The sequence below is a fragment of the Macaca fascicularis genome, chromosome 11 (genome assembly GCF_037993035.2).
Source record: "Macaca fascicularis isolate 582-1 chromosome 11, T2T-MFA8v1.1".
Classification (NCBI taxonomy): Eukaryota; Metazoa; Chordata; class Mammalia; order Primates; family Cercopithecidae; genus Macaca; species Macaca fascicularis.
In genome coordinates, this window is record NC_088385.1 from 140,418 (window position 1) to 163,773 (window position 23,356).

Here is a 23,356-nt window from a genome sequence, read left to right on the forward strand (position 1 = left end):
GCAGGCACATTCCAGACATTCACATCTCAGCTCAGATGCAGGCGTGCACATTATTTATAGAAAATCGCACTGCGCTGTGATCGGCTTGAGCTGACGTTCTCTAGGTGGGAGGTGGAGGTTCAAAAGTTCTAATGGGATGAAATTAGAAATATGAATTTTAAAAATTCACGTGTTATGAACTCTGTTCAGTGATTTTCTCTGAAATGAGAGACTATTTGCAGATGAGGCAGTCAGCCTGCAGCTCTCCTTAAATCTGTCCTAGACCTCGATGCCGTCCTTCGGCCTCTTCCTGGGTGTGGGGTGCTCTGCTTGAAGCAAAACCAAAGGAAAGAACGTGGTCTGCATCACTACTGCAGCCAGCTCAACGCGCACACCCACTAGGAGGGGCGTTTGATCACTTAACATTTTAAATGCATTTAACATTCAACCAGCAAGTCAGCCAGTGCTTTCTGTAAGCAAGCTGCCTGGCTCATGGGAACCTGACACTTGACTTTTTGGAAGAGAGTACTTGCTTCTGTGGAGTCTCAATATTTGTCTCATTTCTTGAGACTCTGCTGAAAGTGATGAACGTGAGTAAATTAGGACTTTTTTTTTTTTTTTTTGTAAATTGGGCCACAGAGCTCTCTAGGCAGAGTCAGGGGAGTAAACGGCTGTGAAAGATGCCGCCTGATGTGAGCCACGGCCAGGCACTTTGGAACCTGGGATCCCATCTCCAGCCTTTCAAAGGACACAGACGAATATAAAATGCAGATGGGAGAGTTCATAATTTGGGCATCTCTGTTCTTTTGAAATCAAAGTGCAAAGAAAAAGTTTTGCCTTGAGGTCTTAACCCATACTTGTTTTTCTCCTGAGGTTTTAAGATTTTCTTAACTGCTTTTCTCTCCCCCAATCCTTGAGGAAGTTCTATCTTCATATCTTCTTAAAAGATATGGTTAAATTCAACACTGAAATATGAAAACATGCTTTCATATTTTTCTTTAAACTGAGGTATCTGACATTGGTGAAGAACTAACTGGGAGTATTGGTTTATTTTTATTTTTTTGAGACAGTCTTGCTGTGTTGCCCAGGCTGGAATGCAGTGGCACGATCTTGGCTCACTGCAGCCTCACCTCTTGGTTCACGCCATTCTCCTGCCTCAGCCTCCTGAGTAGCTGGGATTATAAGTGCCTGCCACCATGGCTGGTTCATTTTTGTATTAGTAGAGACGGGGTTTCAACATGTTGGCCAGGCTGGTCTTGAACTCCTGACCTCAGGTGATTCGCTCACCTTGGCCTCCCAAAGTGCTGGGATTACAGGCACGAGCCACCACACTCGGCCTGGGATATTCTTGATTATAATTGTAACATATCCCTTTAATAAAAACAAAACAGAACAACAACAACAAAACAGCTGTCTGAAAAGTCTCGAAATTAAAGAGCTCACTTGGACAGGGATTTGGACACCAGTTGAATGGCCCAGCACACCATAGTTACATGGGCCACTCGGCCTGTTAGGTCCTTAGGGTATTTGAAGTCATATGGATATTTGCATTTCTGCCTCTGGATATCGTGTTAGTATTCGGCTAGTGTTTGAGGGCCAGGCTCAGATCCGGGAAAACAAGAGCCCCTGCCCTCACGGCACTTCTCTTCCATGTGTGTGTGTCAGGAAAATAGAAAGCATAAGATATTTTTTTCAATGAGCTGGGAAGATGGAAAAACAAGCTTAAGATGTTGACTTGTTCAGAAGAAGGGAAGTGCAAGGAACACTCAGCTTTGTTGCTGCTGAAGGAGGCCCCTGGTGGAGGCTGTTTCAGAGGTGGGGTTTCTCTGAGAAAGGTGGTAAGAGGCAAATAGGATGCCCCATCTGGTTTGCCAGAGATGGGGAAAGTTAGTATCCCCAAAACAGCTTCAGCATTCTGGCAAAGCTTTGGAAAACCAGCTACGGTGTAGGACCTTGTTGGCCGCTGGGTAGAAGGAAAACATTGCTGGTCCTGAGGACTGTACTGTTGTTCCACTGCTATAAAGAACTATCTGAGGCTGGGTAATAAGGAAAAAAAATGTTTAATCGGCATACAGTTCTGTGGGTTGTACAGGCTTCTACATCTGGGGAAACTGACAATCAGAGTGGAAGGTGAAGGGGAGGCCGGCATGTCTTCACATGGCTGGAAGGGGAGAGAGAGTGAAGGGGAAGGTGCCATGCACTTCCAAACAACCAGATCTCAGGAGAACGATCATGAGGACAGCACTTGGGGGATTGTGCTAAACCATTAGAAACCACCCCCATGAGTCAATCACCTCCCACCAGGGCTCACCTCCAACATAGGGTTAGAGTTCAGCATGAGATTTGGGTGGGGACACACAGCCACACCATGTCAGGCTTCCCATTCTTCTCCTGCACGTGCTTCGCAAATGGTTCTGTCATTGGTTTTTGTTTCTGTTGATACATAATATACGTACATATTTTCAGAGTGCATGTGATACCTTGATTCACCCCTATATTGATGAAATCTGTGTACTTGGGATGTCTTTCACTTTAAATAGTTTCTTTTCCTTGTGCTGGTTATGTTAAGTTATTCTCTCCTAGCTGTTTTGAAATACACAGTAGATGACCCACTGCCATCCCCCTGCTGATTTATCAATAGTAGGTCTCGTGTTCCCATTAGGCTGTGTGTTTGTGCACATTACCAGCCTCTGCCCATCCTGCTTATGAGTGGGCTCTGCTGGGCCCTGTTGACCACCTACTTTTGGCCTCCATGAGATCTGCTCTCAGCTCCTGCTTATGAGTGAGAACATGAGCCGTTTCCTTGCTTGACTCGTTTGCTTAACGTAATGTCCTCCAACTCCATCCATGCTGCCGCGGATGACAGGGCTCTCCGCTGTGTGGTGGAGTATTGCTCCTGTGTGTGTTCGGGCCACGTTCCCTTCATCCCCTGTTGACGGGCACTCAGGTGATTCCAGACCTTGGCTACTGTGGATGGAAGCTGAGAGCAGTCACTGGCTTTATACTCGGGGGACGTGAGCCACTTTGATGTTCTCAAGCAGCCTATCCCCAAAGCCCTCCGTAGAATGCCGCATTCGTTTGTACTCATGGCTTCTTCCACTAGGATGAACAGCTGGGAAGGGGCTTTGAGTGAATGCTTGGGTTTCTGTCTTTAATTGGTACCCAGCTACACTGGCCAAGTAGGGGTCCCAGTGACCCTGGACACTACCTCACATAAGGTCCAAAGATGCAGTTAGGTTCTTTTTTTAACTTAAAAAAAAAATGCTTTTGACCTGGGTAAGCTATGGCATTATCAGTTAGAGTTTTTCTATATTGGAAAGGTGCATATTTTATTTTCTAAGAAGGAAAGAAATCCTGTTAAATACTCTAACCACAGATTAAATCATGTCAAGGAAAGAGGTACTATTTTGGGGGAAAATTACCCCTTCATGTCAAAGATCAAGGAGATGACTTACATTGTTTAATTGAGTTAATTATGAAATCTTAAGTGGTTTTAAGAAGATGAGCTGTGGATCCTACAAGACATGAGACTGATACTGATTTAATGTTAGTCAGCCCTGACAGAATGTGGCTAATATTTAAAGCTTGCTCCAGTATTGCTTGATAGATTGTAAGTTAATGTAAAGATCTGTTTGACGCTTTTATTTTACAAAATATTATTGAGAAAATGTTTGACAGCCAAGGAACGGCCTTCAACCAATTTCTTCCTAATTTCTGTCACCAGAAAATTTTGTCCTGTTAATTCCAGAATTTACTTTTGGAAAGTTCCCGTAAGGAGAGCAGAGGTATTGGTGGTTGAATGGTGACTTGAATTTAGGTGAAGATCGTTAAATATTTCATAGTCATGTTTGTCTTGGTGGTTTTAGCAATTTTATATTAAACTTAGAACTGTGAGTCAAACCAAATGTGTTCTTTTGCTTTTGTGATACTCCTTTGTATGACTATACTGGTAAAGAATGATAAAATGTGTATTGGGTATTTTTTCTGTGTAGATATTAGGATTTTTAGGGGAACAAATTAATCATTCTTCTAATATACACTGTGTGTTGGGTCCTTTGTATATTAGTTGAATCACTCTAATGAGGACCACTTGAAAGTCTGTTTCTATAGCAGATCTTTTATATGTTGACTTGTGTTATGCAAAATCCTTCATCCTCTAAGAAGACTAAGCAATGGGTTGGAGGAAAGATTTAATCACCCATTAGGTCTATTCCGAATGCCCAGAATTGAATGCAAGTACTAATTATGTTTTTGAAGTGGTGTGTGTGTGTATGGGTGTGTGTAGTGGACTCCTTTTTAGGTCATGGGAGGGAGGTAAAGCGAAGATGAGATTTGCTGATGAACATTTGTGCACATGCTAGTGGAGAAGTCATATGACTTGACTGCACCTGCGTACTCTGATTTTGGTTTCGTTAGTGTCCGTAGCCACAAGCCTCAACTGCCTCTGGGACCCACCCTGAGGGGCTGTGGTGAGGGTTATTATAGAGTCGTGCGTCTTAGTGAAGGGCACAAACGGCCTTGTGGGCCTACTTTGGCTTTGTTTGAACGTCTAGATTGTTAAACTAAGTTTAACATTTTGAGGATTATAAATTGTGATTCTTGTCTAAGAAGAGGTTTCTGTTGTCTCTGAAGACAGGAGCCCCAATACAGAGGGTCCCTGGCTCCCAATTGTTACATATCTGATTTTTTTTTTCAACCTTGTGATGGTGTGAACTAGTCACACTCAGTGCATTGTTTGGCCCAAGATGGGCTGCCTCTGGATGAACCCGTTGTAAGTTGAAACTATGATGTCAAATGCACTTTCTATTTAGGATATTTTCAGCTTACGCTGGGTTTATTGGAACAGTTTCATCCCATGGTAAGTCAGGGAGCATATGTGCTCATAAAAGTGGAGACGATCTCATAGATACCGTGAGATATAATGTCTCTGATGTTATAGAGATACGATGAAAACAATCAAGTGGGACTTGGAAGCCTTGGAGGGACTCACATGGGCGGCTCCTGGAATGCAATCTTGAGCGCCACTGGCTTCTGGATGTGACATCTGTACCTTCTGCTTAGCCCAGTGTGTTATCGGCTGCTCTCGAGGGCAGAGAGGTCCAGCGTTCCTGTGTTTAGGTATTTGAGCTGCCTTAAGAGGCTAGGTCAATTCTCACTGGTGTCTTCAGGGCTTTAGGCCTTCTGAACAAGCAGGAGGAAGCACGACTTTGTAGAGCTTTGGAAATCTCAACGGACTTCAGGGCCATCCCCTTTGGCAGGAGAGAGCCCCACTGGAGGCGAGCAGGGTGCCGTGCGGGCCTCTGCTGGGCCCAGGCATGTACGGACGTTGTGAGGGCCACAGGACACAGATCGGTCTTGGTTCACAACTGGCGTCGATGGCCACGCAGCATTTCTGCCAGGTACATGAGTGCGGGGACTTGGGTTTTGGGGTGTGCGTCCTGGTTGCCTAGTTGCTTGGAAGACCCCCATTCAGACCCCAGCCTGAGTCACCGTGACAGGCCTCCTGCTTCACACGCCACACGGAAGCCGTGGCGTCGGTCACTGACGTCCACCGGGTGTCAGATGTGCGTGTGTATCTTCCTTGGTCTCGGGATGTGTCTTGTTTTGAGGTTATAGTAAACGTTCTTTACAAGGGGTTTTGGATTTTTTATGTTGTTTGCAAGGAGGCAGCAGGGAGTGCTTGAGCAATGAGATCCCCTTTCCAACCAATACAATTTCAGATCCCAGCAGGTAATTAAGGCAGCGGAGCTGTGGGATCACCTTTGCAACCAATGAGAATTCAGATCCCAGGAGGTAATGACGGCAGCGGGGCGGGTGGCAGAACCCTGAACTGTGGCTGTTTCTGGTGTCTTGCCCCGCGGACAGAGCGTGCTGGGGCCTCCGTGGTCCTCTGTGGGGTGAGTGGAGCGCATGAGCTGGGTGCTGCTGGGCCCTGGCTGGCTCCCCAGCCCGGGGTTTATGCAGGACTCGTTAGACAACTTGGAACCCAGAAAGCAGCACGAGGAGAACGGGATTGTGCCTTTCTGGATCCTTGGTGCTTCCCAGTCTCAGACACTGAGTAGGCTCTGAGGGGTCTCTGCCGAGAAGACTTGCACAGTCGGCCCCCAGGATGGAGTGGGGCTGCAGCGGGTCTTGCAGGAGCTGGAAGTGGGGGTGAGTGTCTCGCAAGCGGGACCTTTCAAGTGGGCCCAGCAGGATGCATCTGTGGAAATGGTGCCACGTAACGCAGGGCTGCGGCCAGCAGGACCTGAAAGGCTACAGCGGGCTGTGTTTCTGCTCTCTCTCGAGTCTCTGCACGGTTTTCCTTGGTTTTTGTCTGTTTGGAGGACGCTTCCCCCTTTCTTGCGCTTACCTAGCCTTCTGAGCTTCTTTGTTGAGTATGACAAAGCCCTGAGAAGGCATTTTTATCGCATAATTGTGTTATCCTGGTGGCTGGATAAATGACCTGCAAATGTGGGTGACTCAGTAGCTCTGAGGGTGTTCAATATCCAAGACAGAGGTGGGAAGGAAATGTTCAGGCAGGCATCAGAGGATCTGTTCTCTGCTTTACACTGGGGCCCTGGTTTGCTGACAGTCTTCACACTCGATCCAAAATGGGGGATAATGAAGTCTCACGGATTCGGCTTCAGCTGAGAGCTGCCTCCAGCACAGTCTTGTGTGAGTAACAGTTTCTATGTTTGGTGCGAAGGGCGGGCGTCAGTCAGTTGATCTTATTTGTGGTGGTGCTTATGGTGGGTTTTCCGTAAGGAATGTAGACTTTATTAGCTTTGGCAAGGGAATCCTGAGTGATAAATTGGAAGAATGTCTCAGGAAATTCTGGAACCTGCAGTGAATCTGGAATCTGTATGAAATTGAGATTTGGATTCTCACGATTTCCTAATGCTACCCCGAAACCCAGTAGTTGAGACAGTCGTAGAGCTTCAGTTGTGCTGCCCCGGTTCCCCATTTTAAAAGGAACACGTTGCTTTCCTCTAGAATGTTCTGAGCTCTGAGTGCTGCCGGCAGAGTGACCAGCTCTCTGCATCAGAGGGGAAGCCAGGGCTGCGTTCACGGCGTCGCGGCAGCCGGGAGCTGACCCTGGACCTCAGGCACGTGTGATGCTGACCATTTTCTGTAAACTCCAAGGGTGTAGTGGTCTCCTTGGCCCTTTACAGTCTTCTGAAGCTTTTGATGTGTCTGCACTTTGTAGATTTTTCAGAAGTAGACAGCCTTTTCCCACACCCTTGGGCTGAGTTTCGTCAGAGGCTGGTGTGTGGGAAGCACCACACCCACATTCTGACAGGGAAGACTCTGGTGCCCAACTGAGGTCAGAGTGGAAATTTGTTCTTCCTTCCCTCCAGTCTGGTCCAGCTGCTCCCTGCTTGGCCAGAAGAAAATCATGCTTATTCAAGTCGTAGGCAAACCCCCAAAGTCAAACATTTGTCTTTTTTCTTTTTTTTTTTTGAGACGGAGTCTCGCTCTGTCACCCAGGCTGGAGTGCAGTGGCCGGATCTCAGCTCACTGCAAGCTCCGCCTCCCGGGTTTACGCCATTCTCCGGCCTCAGCCTCCCGAGTAGCTGGGACTACAGGCGCCCGCCACCTCGCCGGGCTAGTTTTTTGTATTTCTTAATAGAGACGGGGTTTCACCGTGTTAGCCAGGATGGTCTCGATCTCCTGACCTCGTGATCCGCCCGTCTCGGCCTCCCAAAGTGCTGGGATTACAGGCTTGAGCCACCGCGCCCGGCCTTGTCTTTTTTCTTTAATATGCCCATTTAGTTTATATGGAATGATAGCTAGAGAAATGCCCTTTAGGGGAAAATTAATTTCCTTAATTACAGAGAACTTTTTGGATAAAAATCAGGAGGCTATTTTGTAATAAGATCTAGTTAAATACTACAGTGGAAAGCTCCTTATATTTGATCTTACACTTGGGCCCTGTGTGCGTGTCCGCATGCTCGTGCTCATGACGCCAGGCGCAGATGTGAACTACGGGCACAGTACATACTTTCTGGTTGCTTCTTTGAACGTCTTATTGCTTGACCTCTCCGACTCAAATGTTGAGTTATGTTGATTCTGTTCAGAATGTTTATCCCTCCGTCTAGGGTCCAGTCGTCTTTCAGGGAGGAACCGTCTTCCTCATCTCTGTCTCCTACAGTATTGTATATTTAATAGTCAAATATTTATAGGTTACATGGGTGACTGATCTGTTCATTAGGAGGAAAACAATGCCAATTTTCACATCATTAGAATGGACTTGTTAAATGATTGTTAGTCTAATGAAGTTTCCATGGCAAAAGAGGCTTTGCAGATGTGAGTGTAACGGACAGTGAGATGGGAGAGGACCCTGGGTTGTCCAGGTGGGTCCAGTGTCTTCACATGTGCCTTTTGAGAAGGCAGTACGAGGGTCTGCCTCAGAGGAGGAGACCTGAGGACGAGATAGAGGCCAGAGGGCTGTGGGGGTGAGGGCGAGTGTGGGGCAGGGGCAGGGTCCGGAGGGGTGCAGGGCTGAGGCCGGGGCAGTGGTAGGAGGGGTGTGGGGCTGTGAGTCAAGCTGCATGGTGGCTTCTATGAATTGGGAGACTCCAGGCAGGAATACAAGCTACTGACCCCTTGACTTCAGCCCTGGGACTCCTGACTTCCAGGGCTGAGAGGAGGTTTGCATTTGTGGTAATTTGTTGCAGCAGCAATAGGAAGCTAATGCATTGTATCTGTTCTTCACCTCCAAACCTTTGAAAAGTGACCCTGTTGTATCGGCCTTTTGTGTGCCCTAAATTCTAATGAGATGGTTTGTAGGAAATAATGGACACAAACGATGGCAGAACACAAAGTTGGACAGAAGCAGTGTCTTCTGTGGTTCTGTAGTTTGGGTCTGGGAAGTTAGATTTCGGTCAGAGTGTGTGGTCTTGTTCAGCGTATACCTGGAGTACTTGTTCAGAGCTCCTGGGGGAGTGGTCTTTAACACTGTTAGGATTAAAACTCCAAGCACATCAGGGCCAGAGTTCCTGAGTCAGTGTTAGGCGACCTTTGAATAAGAGTTGGCATGTAGAGTCTGCCCACTTTACTAGTATGAAGCAGCAAAATCTTTTTTTTTTTATTTTTTGAGATGGAGTCTCGTTCTGTCACCCAGACTGGAGTACAGTGGCGAGGCCTCGGCTCACTGCAACCTCCGCCGCCTGTGCTCAAGTGAGTCTCCTGCTTCAGCCTCCAAATTGCATGATTTATTTTCCTGTTTTATATACTTAGTATGTGAAAACTCTGCAAACTTTATTAATACAAATGACATGCCAGAACTTAGGAGAATCTGGTATTTTCCCATGCAAATTAGTAGTGATGTGGAATTCCTGGGCTGATTTGGTTTTATAAGACATGGGGCAGATTCTTTGCCTTATTTCTGTGGAACTAACAATTGTTAATCACCCAGCACTCTTACCTCCCCCAACAGCTCAGGTGAGGGGGGTGTTACCCCCACTGTCGTGATGAGAGGCAGGAGACTGAGGCTTAGATGAGCAGGTGACACATTACTGTCCAGCCCCACCCACCCTGTAGTTTCCTGCCATGGCTCAGCTGTCTTCCTGCAAGAAAGGACAGACACCCTGGTGCTGGGTAGAATTCCTTGTGAACCCCTTTCCATCCTCCAGGGAGTTCTTGCTTTACGGTGGTGGCTCATGGGGAGTCCTCTGGCCCACTGAGAAAGTGACTCATGTTGTGACATTACTGTCTCTGTCCGGCTGCTGTCGATTGGGTGATTTGTAAAGAGACATTTATTGCTCACAGCTCTGGAAGCTGGAAAGTCCAAGGTCAAGGCAGTCCAAGGTCAAGGCACCTGCACATCTGGTGCCCCAGGGCCTGTGGCTCACAGACGGCAGCATCTCAACAGGTGTTGCGTGGCAGCGGTCGTCTCGTCAGAACTCACGTGGTGGAGGAGCAGGAGGGCTCCTCTAGGCCTCCCAACAAGGACACCAACCCCAGTCCAGAGAGCAGGACTTCCCAAAGGCCCCACCTCTTAATGTATCCCTTCGGAGATGGTTTCAGCATGAGGTTTTGGGGACATTCAGGCCAGAGCCATTGCTCTGCTGTGGTGTTAGGGCTGCATGGCATCATTACTGCAGCAGAGCCACAGCTTCTTATCTGCATTTGCTGCAGGAGGAAGACGCAGGTGCCTGTGCAAGTTGGGGTTCGGTGCAAGAAGTGGAGACTCTGGGAATCTTAGCAGGAGGAACTTAAGGGCTTTGAGAACTGACACTTTAGGACTGTAGTTTTCTTCAGACTGTAAAAACCTTGGTGTGTGACAATACTGAACATTGCCTGAGCCCTGTGATCCTGTAAAACAGTGATTGTTAAGACATTCCCCCTCCCCACAACTGCGCCCCCACTTTTACTGCAAGAAGCCCCTTCCCATGTGACTTAGGCTGACTGGCGGATGACCGTTTACCGAGGACAAGACCAGATACAGGCCTTCAAACCCCCCTTCTCTGCCTTATAAGTGATTAGCTAAACTGCCTGTTCCCACTGATCAATCACTTCCCACCTTGAAATGGTTCTTCGTGGTGCAGTTGCGACTAGGGGGGTGGACTTGTCTTTGACTGTCGCCTTCCACAGAGGACAGTTAGGGTGGGCAGGAAAGAATTCTCTGCTACAGGTCTGCATTCCTGGCTGTTTCCAGAAGTGGGAATTCTGGTGCCGTGGAGTCTGCGAATGGATTTCTAGTGTCCCAGCTTCAGGTGGAGTTGAAATTGAGTGAGGCAACCCACCACACCCATCTGGAGCCAGGAACTAGAGCCATTTTTAAAGTGGCAGTTTCTCCATAAGATTACCCAAAAAATGCGCTCAGCACGTTTCTTTCTTTCTCATATGCATTTGGCCATCTAAAATGGGAATGGTGGTTTTTTGGAGCATGGATGTAGTTTTAAATTTTGAGTATTGTAAACCTTAATGTAGCTTCTTAAAATGTTTGCCTGATTATCTGGAGATTTACTAAACCTTTGGAGTGGTAATAATGAGTTGATCTATATGACTTTGCTTTCTATGATGCAATGAAAGTACTCTAATTAAAACCTCTGCAGTTGGGTCAGCAGGCGATTGGCCAAAACAAATTCTGCTTTTTGGGTTTCTTTAACCAAACAAGGGAGTAGAGTGTAGGCTGAAGTGGCAAATTCATTTCAGAGCACGCCAGAGCCCTCAATGATTCAGCAGCCTTCTCAGGTGAACGTGTAACGTGCCGTGAGTCTTGGCAAGCCTGGCTACTGAAGTGTGCACGTGACACCACAGAGCCACACCTAGGAAGATGTGGTTTCTGTAACAAGCTTTGGAAAACCAAAGTTCAACTAAATTATCCAACTTTGTTACAGAAAAAGCTTAGACCAGATGGCCAAAGACCTGATTGTTTCATGGTTGAGACATGGTTATAAAATCGCCCTTACTTGGTGCCAATCAGTGTTGGTCCACAGTGATACTCCTCCAACCTCACTGAATAGTTTGGAGACTGATATGAGACTGTGAAAATCTCCTTAAGGTGAAAAGGGCTCTGGGGCACCCGGGAATATCCGCACACCCGTGGCCATTCCCCTATAAGGTGGAGAGGACGGCTGGGTCACGCGGGAGCATCAGCACACCCGTGGCCATCCTCTTTAAGACGGAAAGGGCTGCTGGGGTGCCCCGCAATATCTGCACACCCGCGGCCATTGTGGCTGTCCCCCTTTCTGCTCAGTCACCTCTGTGTTCCCGCATTCAGGCTTTGGGACACTCATGAACAGCTCATCCCCTGGGCTGGTGAGGAAGGAGTGGGAGGTTGTTCTGAGGCTCTGTCACTGTCTGCCCTGTCATGAGCTGGGCAAGGCAGTGGCAGTGACCCTGGAGGAGTCTGGTCAGTGAGGGCTCCGGCAGGAAGTGCTGAGGCTTGAGGTGACTCTGCCAGTCGTAACCAAATGTCTTCCCTCTTATTTCCATGATTCCTTCTAGTTCTGCACCTTGCACTGCAGAGTCTCTGTGTATCTATAAATACACATGAGTTACGATACAGGTGTCTCTTTCCCCTCTGTCTGCGGCTGGGCCCAGGGAGTGAAGTGCAAGACCCCCTTACTGCTGGATGCCCACCAGCACGAGGCACTGCCTGCCCTGCTGACGAATGCCTACAGCGAGTCCTGGAAGCCGCCTCCTGAGCACCTGGCCTGTTGACGGTGTATACGGGAGACAACGGAGCTCCCCTTGCCCCACCCTGAGCAGAGACTGGGGAGGCGGCGGCAGCACTGCCCCCATGGTGCATCCTTGGTGCATGGAGGAAAGTCTGTTCATGCTTAAAACACAGCCCATCCTCTCAAAAGCAGGATGACAACCCCATTTACTTCTGGAATCTTAAAAAAGGGCCCGTCTCTTTGAGAGAAGAACATGGCATGTATGTGTGTACCTCCTTTGTTTTTTTTTTTTGAGACAGTTTCCCTCTGTCACCCAGGCTGGAGTGCGGTGGTGAGATCTCAGCTCACTGCAAGCTCTGGCTCCCGGGTTCATGCAATTCTCCAGCCTCAGCCTCCCAAGTAGCTGGGACTACAGGCACCCGCCACCACGCCTGGCTAATTGTTTGTATTTTTAGTAGAGACGGGGTTTCACCGTGTTAGCCAGGATGGTCTCGGTTTCCTGACCTCGTGATCTGCCAACCTCGGCCTCCCAAAGTGCTGGGATTATAGGTGTGAGCCACCACGCCGGGCCGTATGTGTGTACCTCTTTACAAGTCTTGCCTGACCTTCGCATTTAAAAATTACTGGAAAACTTAAGGATGTAACTGACAAGAACTTTATAGGTTTCTCCAAGTAAAAATTTGGAAAAGTTAAGTGAACCCATAATGTGTTTTATTTCTATGAGTCCCACACTTGGATTTTTAAATGTGGGCAAAACATCTGTATGTTCTTCAGCCTGATTTCCGTGGAATCGTGAATGAAACGTGCTGAAGTTGCCGTGCGGATTTTGTTATGTGGCGGTGACAAGTGGGGCTGGTCATTAAACAACTGGAGGAACCCTGTCCTTTCTGTGCTCCTGTTGGACACTAGGCACGTGCTTGGGTGTTTTCTGTGTGTGTGGACAAGACGACGACAGAATTTCCAGATTCACACGGTGGTATCTTCTCCCTTTTCTGTTAAAACGTGTCTTCTGCTGCTTCTACATAGACCAAGTGTTTCTTTCTCTCGCCTGTCTACATAAACGCTGTTTAACAAAAACCGTATTGTAGACATGTGAAGCTGAATTCCACATGATCAAGCAGATAGAGATGACTGAGTACACTGTTTTGTGGAAGGAAGGTTTAAAATGATTTTTAGCTTTTTCCCTGAAATAGGGAATACTTTTAACTTTTTCCCTGAGATAGGGAATAATGAAATGGGAAAATAATTAAATTTTCCCATGTAATTGTTAGATTATATTTAATTATTAGATTATTCATGTATTGCAAGGGAAAAAGGAACTAGATCACCCCATGTACCCAAATGAAAATTTAAAGCGTATGGGCGAGTTCATTTGAACTCCTTTAATTTGTTTTTGTTTGTTTGTTTTTGACAGTCTCACTCTGTTTCTCAGGCTGGGTGCAGTAGTGCAATGACAGCTCACTGCAACCCCAACGTTCTAGGCTCAAGTGATTCTCCTGCGTCAGCCTCCCCAACTGCTGGGATTTACAGGCGTTAACCACCACACACAGCTTATCACCTCTTGGAGACTAGCTTTGAGTTTGGGCATTCACTGAACTATATTTTAGTTAATTCTCAAAGTTTGTCACTGTTTATCTTTAATTTGCTAAAAATCTACATGTATTGTAAAATGCGTTACATTTCCTTAGCATTCACGGATTCCCTGTTAGTGGGGCAGAGACACAGAAGGGCAGAAGGCGTTCGGACATCATCAGGGTTGCAGTTGAGTCCTTGCCCCGAACACACTGGAGCTCTGGGCTCTGTGGTCCCACGGGGGTCCTCTGTCCACTGAGGGGGACGGGTTACCTGGAAGGTCCCTCCAGCCTCTGCAATTTTGCCCTTTTCAGGTTAACATCTCATCATTGTCCTGGACAGCACTGCCTTTCGTTCACTGATCCACGAGTGAACAGCTGGTCAGTGGCCAGTGCTGCTTCCTTCAGCTGGGAGGTGGTGATGTGATAACACTTCCGTGGAATTTGCTTCTTGGTGTATTAAGGGTTCAGTTGTATGTTTATTTTTAATCTGCACCTCTGAATTGGTCTTTTGATTGCAAAGAGATTGCTTACTGGATTTGTTTCTGAATATTTGGTGGATAACAGGAGAACCTTGCTTATCTGTGTGTTCATTTAGTGTGTTTTTGCCAGGCATTTATATGGTTGTGTTAGCCCTCAGCCCACTTTCTGTGTGTGGTGGAGTCATTGAAATCATGTATGTGAAGTCTCTCCTCTTTTAAGGCCAGAGGACGTGGGGTGGTGTCTCCCTAAACTAGGGGGAAATGGCATTGTTCTGTCCTCCTCCCTGGGAATGCTGGTGTTTCCAGGTCTCTGAACTTGGCTCCCACACTGGGAGAGTAGCTGTGGCTTCTGGAGCCCGTTTTGTGCGGGACTGACTCCTTCACTTGCTTTATTCCCCACTGTCTTTGCTGCTTGATGACGCAGGGATGAGGGAGTTGGGCCCAGGGGCCTTGCCTGTGCCTGAAGGGCCCGATGCAGAAAACTCCTCATGGGAAGGATGTTCCTTGAGGGCAGCTTTTGGAGTCTTTTCCTACTTTTAACTGAGAAGCAGCTATTCACATGGTTCTATTCTGCTGGTGTGTTTCAAAATAACTGGTGTAGAGTTGTGAAGATGTCCGAGACACCCATGATCCACTCCGGGCCAGTGCAGGACATTGAGCTCAGAATCCTTCAGACCATTCAGATGCCAAAGATTCTTGCTTGGTTATTCTCAAACTTATGAGAATCTAAAACGCGAGCCACGGTATGGATTTTCTCTTGAGCCCCCATGACTTTGCCTTGTATTTTGGGCATGAATGACTTCATCAAGGGGAAAGAATTTGAGGAAGGAGCCTCTGAGGCTAGGAGGGGGTGGGAAGGGGCGGGGGGAAGAGGAGGGAAAAGGAGCTATAGAGGGAGGAGCCAGGCTGGGGCTGGGGCGTCTCCCCATGATGCTCCCCCACCCCTGGCGCGAGGCCCCAGAGACTGACTGATTTTCCCACAGGAAATGTGTATGATTGCATGTCTGTTTTGTGTGCTGGCCATTTGGATTGAGGGAATGTCTGTGTTGTGATTCCTTATTGATTCGAAGGTTGGAAAGGTTTGTGCTCAATACAGGGGTCTCTTGGTGCGATGGGAAAATGTGATCGCAGCCGCCTTCGGGGTGGGGAGAGCCCTCGAGGCCCTCAGTGGTGGCCAGCGTCAGCCTTCGCTTCCCTGGGTGAGCTGCCCTCAGGGTGGGAAGGAAGGTCCTCGGTGGTGGCCGCTGTTGGCCTTCGCCTCCCTGGGTGAGGGCTGCTCCATCCCCGGCTCTCCGACTCCTTGCCTGGCACCTTCCTCGTTGGAGGCCGTGATCCATCAACTTTGTCCACGCGTGTCCTGCAGACTAATGCTGACTGGAGGTTCAGGAGTGGTCAGAAGAGGCCAGAGGAGGCCCTCGTGATGCGAAGCTAAACGTTTAATGATGGCGCTGTTGAGTGCATGAGCCGCGTCAGCCCAAGAGTCTGGGTAAGAGGGAACCCCGCGGGGTGGAGGGAAGACTGGACAGATGGGTGCTTTCCTCGGCCCCTGGGAGCACGGCCAGGTCCACGCTCAGACCTCCTGGTTTCTCCCATATTTCCATCAATAGCAAGGGAAGGACTCGGGGCAGAAGTAGTTCAAGGGCCTCTAAAGACTTATGTAATTGTTAATAGGCCTACTTTTATGCTTTCTTATGTATTAAGAGCAAATCATGATACAAACTCATTTCTGTTTGAAGAAATCTTTACTGCTCTCATTTTTGTGGCAAGCAACATTGATTCTTTGCTTAGTGAGCGTTAGTGCCCTCCTGCCCAGTGCTGCTGCCTGGCGTGTCCTCGCACACACCTCTGTCCATTGGTCTCCGTTCACCTTTCCGCCTAGAATTGTAGGAGGGGCGCTGGGATCTTAGGGCTAGAAAGAAATTCTGAAGACCACTTTTAGGGGCGGCTTTTAGTCAGGGCTTCCAGAGAGACAGCCAGCCGGGTGTGCGTGTGTCTCCAGGGCGAGGCTTGCTGCAGGGGCTACAGAGTCCAAGAAGCCCCAGGACCCACAGGCTGCAAGCTAGAGTCCTGGGAGGGTGTGGCTTGAAGACTTGAGAAGCGGAGGGTGCGGATCCCACCGTGGTCTGAGGAGCTGAGACCCAGAAGCACGGGCTGCAGAAGACAGATGTCACTGGCCCATCAGCCAGACAGGTGGAGTGAACCCAGTTTTCCCCGCCTTGCTGTTTTACTCGGGCCCTGGGTGGATAGGGTGGTGCCCCCCACGCCGGCGAGGATGGGTCTCCACTCAGTCCAGAGGCAAACATGCATCTCACACAGAAATAATGCAGAACCAGCCATCTGGGCACCCCGGGCACGCTCAGGTTGATGCACAAAACCAACGCCGCGCGTGGCCCTGACATCTGTGTGTTCGCATCACTCCACACACATTGCTCAGTCATCGCCTCGGTGAGTTTGTAAGCTCGTTGTGTGGTTCTGGGGCTTTTTGTCCTTGGTGATGACAGGCTCCCCACTGCCCCAGCTCAAGTATGGAAGGTGATGGCACCAACGGCTCCTTGTTTCTCAGACACTTGAGTGGGTGCTCTGTGCAGCCAGTTTCACCTGCAGCAGCATCTGTTCCCTATGCCGATTCCATTCGGAGTATGTGCCTCCCTTCTGTTGAGGGTGCAGCCTTCTTTCAGGGAAGAACTGTGTCCTGTTCGCCTATATCGCCTGTGGTGTATCTCATGGCTGAATAAGTAGCTATAGGATACCTCGGTGGCTGAATGATAGGTTCATTGGAAGGAAAACTTTATGTATTTTTTTCTTTTTGGGATGGAGTTTCACACTCAACGCCCAGGCTGACGTGCAATGGCACGATCTTGGCTCATTGCAAACTCTCCCTCCCGGGTTCAAGTGATTCTCCTCCCTCAGCCTCCCAAGTAACTGGGGCTACAGGCTTCCGCCACCATGCCTGGCTAATTTTCGTATTTTCGTTAGAGAAGGGGTTTCACCATGTTGGCCAGGCTGGTCTTAAACTCTTGACCTCAGGTGATGCGCCCACCTCGGCCACCCAAAGTGCTGGGATTACGGCCATGAGCCCCTGCACCCAGGAACTTAATACCGTTTTTTTTTTTTTCCTTTAAATCGTAATGGGCTTGTTAAATGCTTACGTTTTTTTTTTTTTTTTTTAATTTATTATTATTATACTTTAAGTTCTAGGGTACATGTGCATAATGTGCAGGTTTGTTACATATGTATACGTGTGCCTTGTTGGTGTGCTGCACCCATCAACTCGTCAGCACCCATCAACTCGTCATTTACATCGGGTATAACTCCCAATGCAATCCCTCCCCCCTCCCCCCTCCCCATGATAGGCCCCGGTGTGTGATGTTCCCCTTCCCGAGTCCAAGTGATCTCATTGTTCAGTTCCCACCTATGAGTGAGAACATGCGGTGTTTGGTTTTCTCTTCTTGTGATAGTTTGCTAAGAAGGATGGTTTCCAGCTGCATCCATGTCCCTACAAAGGACACAAACTCATCCTTTTTGATGGCTGCATAGTATTCCATGGTGTATATGTGCCACATTTTCTTAATCCAGTCTGTCACTGATGGACATTTGGGTTGATTCCAAGTCTTTGCTATTGTGAATAGTGCTGCAATAAACATACGTGTGCATGTGTCTTTATAGCAGCATAATTTATAATCCTTTGGGTATATACCCAGTAATGGGATGGCTGGGTCATATGGTACATCTAGTTCTAGATCCTTGAGGAATCGCCATACTGTTTTCCATAATGGTTGAACTGGTTTACAATTCCACCAACAGTATAAAAGTGTTCCTATTTCTCCACATCCTCTCCAGCACCTGTTGTTTCCTGACTTTTTAATGATCGCCATTCTAACTGGTGTGAGATGGTATCTCATTGTGGTTTTGATTTGCATTTCTCTGATGGCCAGTGATGATGAGCATTTTTTCATGTGTCTGTTGGCTGTATGAATGTCTTCTTTTGAGAAATGTCTGTTCATATCCTTTGCCCACTTTTTGATGGGGTTGTTTGTTTTTTCTTGTAAATTTGTTTGAGTTCTTTGTAGGTTCTGGATATTAGCCCTTTGTCAGATGAGTAGATTGCAAAAATTTTCTCCCATTCTGTAGGTTGCCTGTTCACTCTGATGGTAGTTTCTTTTGCTGTGCAGAAGCTCTTTAGTTTAATGAGATCCCATTTGTCAATTTTGGCTTTTGCTGCCGTTGCTTTTGGTGTTTTAGACATGAAATCTTTGCCCATGCCTATGTCCTGAATGGTACTACCTAGGTTTTCCTCTAGGATTTTTATGGTACTAGGTCTAACATTTAAGTCTCTAATCCATCTTGAATTAATTTTCGTATGAAAAAACTGCTTTAAAGTTCATATGGAACCAAAAAAGAGCCCGCATCTCCAAGACAATCCTAAGTCAAAAGAACAAAGCTGGAGGCATCACGCTACCTGACTTCAAACTATACTACAAGGCTACAGTAACCAAAACAGCATGGTACTGGTACCAAAACAGAGATATAGACCAATGGAACAGAACAGAGTCCTCAGAAATAATACCACACATCTACAGCCATCTGATCTTTGACAAACCTGAGAGAAACAAGAAATGGGGAAAGGATTCCCTATTTAATAAATGGTGCTGGGAAAATTGGCTAGCCATAAGTAGAAAGCTGAAACTGGATCCTTTCCTTACTCCTTATACGAAAATTAAATGCTTACGTTAATGTTTATTTTTAAAAATGTTATCTGTGACCTTTCAGCTTTTCATAGCACTTCTCGTGTGAATATTTTAAAAAGGCCCTTTAGTCGTGGGGGAGAAGGAGGTTATCCCTTTCAGCAGAGGGAGATGGAAGAACAGGCCCTGGTGGGTCTGAGCACAGGCAGTCACCCCAGCCTTGGTGCTTGCTTAGGTCTGTTCTCCGTTCATCGTAGCCGCATCCACTCTCATTGTCAGCTTAAAAATAAGCTTTTTCCTCTTTCTAATCGGAACAGTTAGTTTGTTAACCGTCACATTAAGGTATCGAGAATGATGGCTTTCAGGCCTCAGATATGACACAAGTAATAAATGCAGCTGACCCTGAACAACATGGGTTTTGAGCTTCGAAGGATCACTTATGTTAATTTTTTTTCCAACCAAACCCTTACTGAAAAAACCTGGCTTTGTGGAGGGCCGACGTTTCCTACATGTGCTTCCATAGGGTGGCCGTGGGGTCCTGTGGATACGTAGATTTGGGTAAACTCGGGCATGTTCTGGAATCCATGTCCTTGTGTATACAGAGGGACAATTGCAGCTTTTTAGAAGTTTGTGTCCTGCCTTGTCCTAAAAAGGTTCCAAGGTGGATGCAAAATTATTTCATTCCTTTGGTTTTCTTGGTGGGATATTGATGTTTATTCTTCAGTGTCTAATATCCTGAGTGAACAGAGTTACCGCTTCAGGAACAAAGCCAGTCTGGAAACACATATTGAGATATCCACCTTTTCTTCATGGTTTCACAAAAGGCCATGATCATATTTTATTCAGTTGAACTGTAGGAAACTGCCAATATTTGCTGTTTTTGGCCTATAAAATGGCAAGTTCGTACGATATTAAAAACAAAGGCTTCCTGGATGGGGAAAATAGGAATCGGTAAGAACCTGAAGTTCTCTGTCATGGCCTCTGAGTCACAGGTAAATAAACCTGCGTGAGGGGGAGTTGACTGTACAGTATTTTCCTTCTGTTTTGATACTGTCAGAAAAAGGTCAGTTCCAATGTGTTGGGTCCCTTTGCCTCAGCTTTGCTGCAGAAGGGACTTGCCATTATACCTCTTGTTCCCAGTGCCCAGGAGGCTGATGCCACATAGAAGACCTGCAGGTCGGTGGATGTGAAACAGGCATCGGACACGCTGTGCACCTTGGGACGCATCTGAGAAGTGTGTGCTTGCAGCAGATCTGAGGTGAGGGCGTGTTCCATCTCCTCTCCCTTCTCTGGCTTTGCAGGCCTTTGAAGTTGGTTCTGGAAAGTGAAATTAGTTAATGCTGATTTAAGCTCCAGGTCAAAGCCTGGGGGCCGAAGAGACCCGCCCTTCACTAGGGGTGTGAAGCATTGGGCCCTCCCATCAGGAGGCAGCAGGGACTCGAGAAAGCCCCACATGCCCTCCAGTTCCCTTATGTTGAAATTTTTTGTACTCGGCCATGCCGGGTCATTTTGGGAGGTGAGTAGGGGATTCACATGGGGGTGTGCAGTATTCTTAGGTGTCAGGTGCGAGAGTTGAATTTGTAGAAGCTGTGCAGATAGGAAAGGGCCTGGCAGGGAGTGCTGTTTACACGGAGCCGATTTAACGCGAGGTCTGTGCTCTGCCTGGGTCCGTGTCTGACCGGTGTCTCCCAGTCTGCAACAGGACGTTGACGTGACTTGGCGCCATCGTCCCACTCTGTGTAGACGTCTGAGGATCTGTGCGCCGCTGCTCTGTGAGAATGCGTTGTGATAATGAACTGAGAAACAGTGAACAAACCCTGAATTGGTTAGCACTGGTTCCACGGCCACTTCTGCCGTGGTTGGAGTCATTCATAATAAAGTGTGCTGGACTCCTATGCAGAGCTCTGAATTTCAGAGGCCCTTTAACTCGGCAGCTAACCAGCTGCTTCCTTCAGAAGACATTTGAGTCCCCTTTACCTGCCAGGGTGACCCTGGGAGTTTGAAGATGAGTGAGACAAGCCTTCCCTGTCTTGTGGATTTTACTGTCCAGTGGGGAGACAGATGTGGATGGTGAAGGAGGCCCTATCAGAGGTCATCGCATGTCAGTTTTATTTCTTCAGCACTTGCTGTGTTCAGGCGGTGCCCCGGGCCATGTGCAGAGCATCTGTGGGCCCTGCCCTTGGCATCCCAGGCACAGCTAGCATCTGCGCCATCTTCATACTTGGCCTGAGTTTTGGGGAAGTACTGAGGATGGCTTCTGCCTTTGCTGGAGAGAGTTGGAAGTCAGGGCAGCCCTCCACAAGGAGATGATCGCCAGCTGATTCCTCAAGAAAGAGAGGTGGTCCCCACATGGGTAGAGCAGGGCAGCATGTACAGACCTGGGTGTGGGTCTGGGGCATGTGCATCTGAGTGGGGTCTGCTGGGAGACAGCAGGGGTGAGGTGTGAAGGCAGTTGGAATTTACAGGATAAATTATCACTAAGGTGATGCCTGGAAAACATAAAATGGGGACTCTCTGGGGTAAACGTGGACTTAGGGTGACCCTGGGCGTGGGTGTTTTCAGGCTCTGAAGGCAGAGATTTAGGAAATTGGGGCAGAGCTGAGCCCCAGACGAGGATGAAGACCACCCTTGGGATGTTAAATGAGACAGGGGTGGAAACCCAGTGAATGTCCTGGGGGGTCAGTCCAGCAGGCAGGCAGCAGAGGAGACCGGTGTCCTCAAAGGCCCCTTGGGCCTGTCTCTGAAAGTGCTGGAATGACAGGCATGAGCCACTGCTCCCTGCTGATACTTTTAAAATTTCTAAGCTACTCTCTCTCATACCCACTCCCGTATTTTTTTAAAAAAACCAGGTTTATGGCTATATTTTTTCCAAGGGAACCAAACAGTTACCTGTTTGAAGTACAAATAACACCGTGTTTAAAAACCGAAAATGCCACTTTGCATAGAAGTTTCCAAATACCCAGTTGGTTTGAGCCTTGCATTGCAGTGTCACTACCTGCTCTTAAATTTCTACACGATGTATAGATAGCGAGGCAGGGACGGCTCGTACATCTTCAGGTTTCAATTCTACTACCTTGGGCTATATTTTCATTTATTTTGGCACAACTGTGGGTGTGGCAAGCAATGCCAGGGTATTTATTTTGAAGCGTGTCCAATAACAGTTGGGAAGATTTTCACATTTTTAGAATTTTCATAGTAATAGTTATAATTTACAAAGAATTTAAAATTGTGTAGTCATTATTTTGCTTTTTTCTAGATGTGCCCCGAAACAGGGTTGCTAACTATCATTCTACATCACAGGACTAATAACAGTACCCTTTTGGAGCAGATGCCTGTAATCGAGGAATTCTGCCTAGTCGGTTCACTTTAAGCGTGTTTAAAAGGTTTTCTTTATCCTAGTTGGCACCTGTGGCTATAGTTTGTTTTCACTGCTGAAGAATATTCCACGATGGAAGCCGTAATTCATCTGTTTTTCATATCGGTGGACATTTGGATTATTTTGGGAGGGTGTGTATGTCTATTCAGCCTTCATTTTTTTCAGGATTTTTTGTAGAAGATAATGTAACAGTGTAACATCCTCTGCTAGGGAACCAACACGAACCCTGATTACAGCCACACTGACTCTCACACATACTCTCAGGCCTTGTTACCAACACACAGAACCATTTTCTTAAGTTGAAACCCAGTAGCAGAACCTGAAGCCATGTGAACGGTTCCTCCGATCTTACACTTGGAATTCACTTTTTATTACTATGTCTGCTAATTAGGAAGCATATCAATTATACAGAAATCTGAGAATGTAAAATTATACGTTTATAACAGAAAAACCTTATTTAATAGCCCAGAACACATGGCTATGTTTTTCCCTCATGCCCCACCACTGTTTTCTTTGCTTGAAATGGGAAATGACACTTGAATGCGGTTTTCTAGCCACTGTTAGACTGGCATAGTTCTTCAGAGACAGAGGATGTAAAGCACATGGAGAATTTGTTTGTGGAATGTGATTTCCCGGTCGCCTCATTCAGGCTGCCGCCGCCTTCCCCTGTGGCCGCCTGCATCGTGGGACGTCTGAGAAGGTCCCTGTTTCATCCTCTGGAAATTCTGAAAAGGAAGGAGAGGAGGAGGGGCATGCAGGGTGTGGTGCATTTGTGTTGGTCCTTCCAGCTTTTATTTGGAGTCTCGGCTACCTTGGTGGTTCCTGCCTTTATGTCCCTAGCTCGTGGCTTCGTCCTTGTGTCTAACTCACAGGCAGACAGATGGAAAGGGAAGTTGTATTCAGCCAAACAGCTTGATCTTATTCTCAAGGCTTAAATCGACTGGGTATTTGGAGACTTCTGTGCAAATGGGCATTTTTGGTTTTTAAACACCATGTCTTATTTGTACTTGAAATGGGGTAACTGGTTCTCTTGGAAAAAATATAGGCATAAAGCTGGTTCTTTAAAAAAAAAAAAAAAAAAGGGAGTGGGTGTGAGAGAGAGTGGCTTAGAAATTACACCAGTAATGGTCGGGAGTGGTGGCTTATGCCTGTA

At 47.4% G+C, this 23,356-nt stretch overlaps 1 protein-coding gene and 1 long non-coding RNA gene across 4 annotated transcripts in view; one reads left to right on the top strand and one right to left on the bottom strand.

Annotated features, from left to right (window-relative positions):
• Nucleotides 1-23,356, bottom strand: part of LOC141408000 (disco-interacting protein 2 homolog C-like) — a 274,075-nt gene that overhangs the window by 15,222 nt on the left and 235,497 nt on the right. The window lies entirely within an intron of this gene.
• Nucleotides 1-23,356, top strand: part of LOC135966385 (uncharacterized) — an 85,823-nt gene that overhangs the window by 6,216 nt on the left and 56,251 nt on the right. Inside the window, exon 3 of one of the 3 annotated variants that reach the window (XR_012419815.1) lies at nucleotides 19,968-20,085. The exons of the other annotated variants lie outside the window; for them this stretch is intronic. This is a non-coding gene — a long non-coding RNA (uncharacterized lncRNA). The remainder of the gene's footprint in view (nucleotides 1-19,967; nucleotides 20,086-23,356) is intronic. 3 annotated transcript variants of the gene reach the window in all.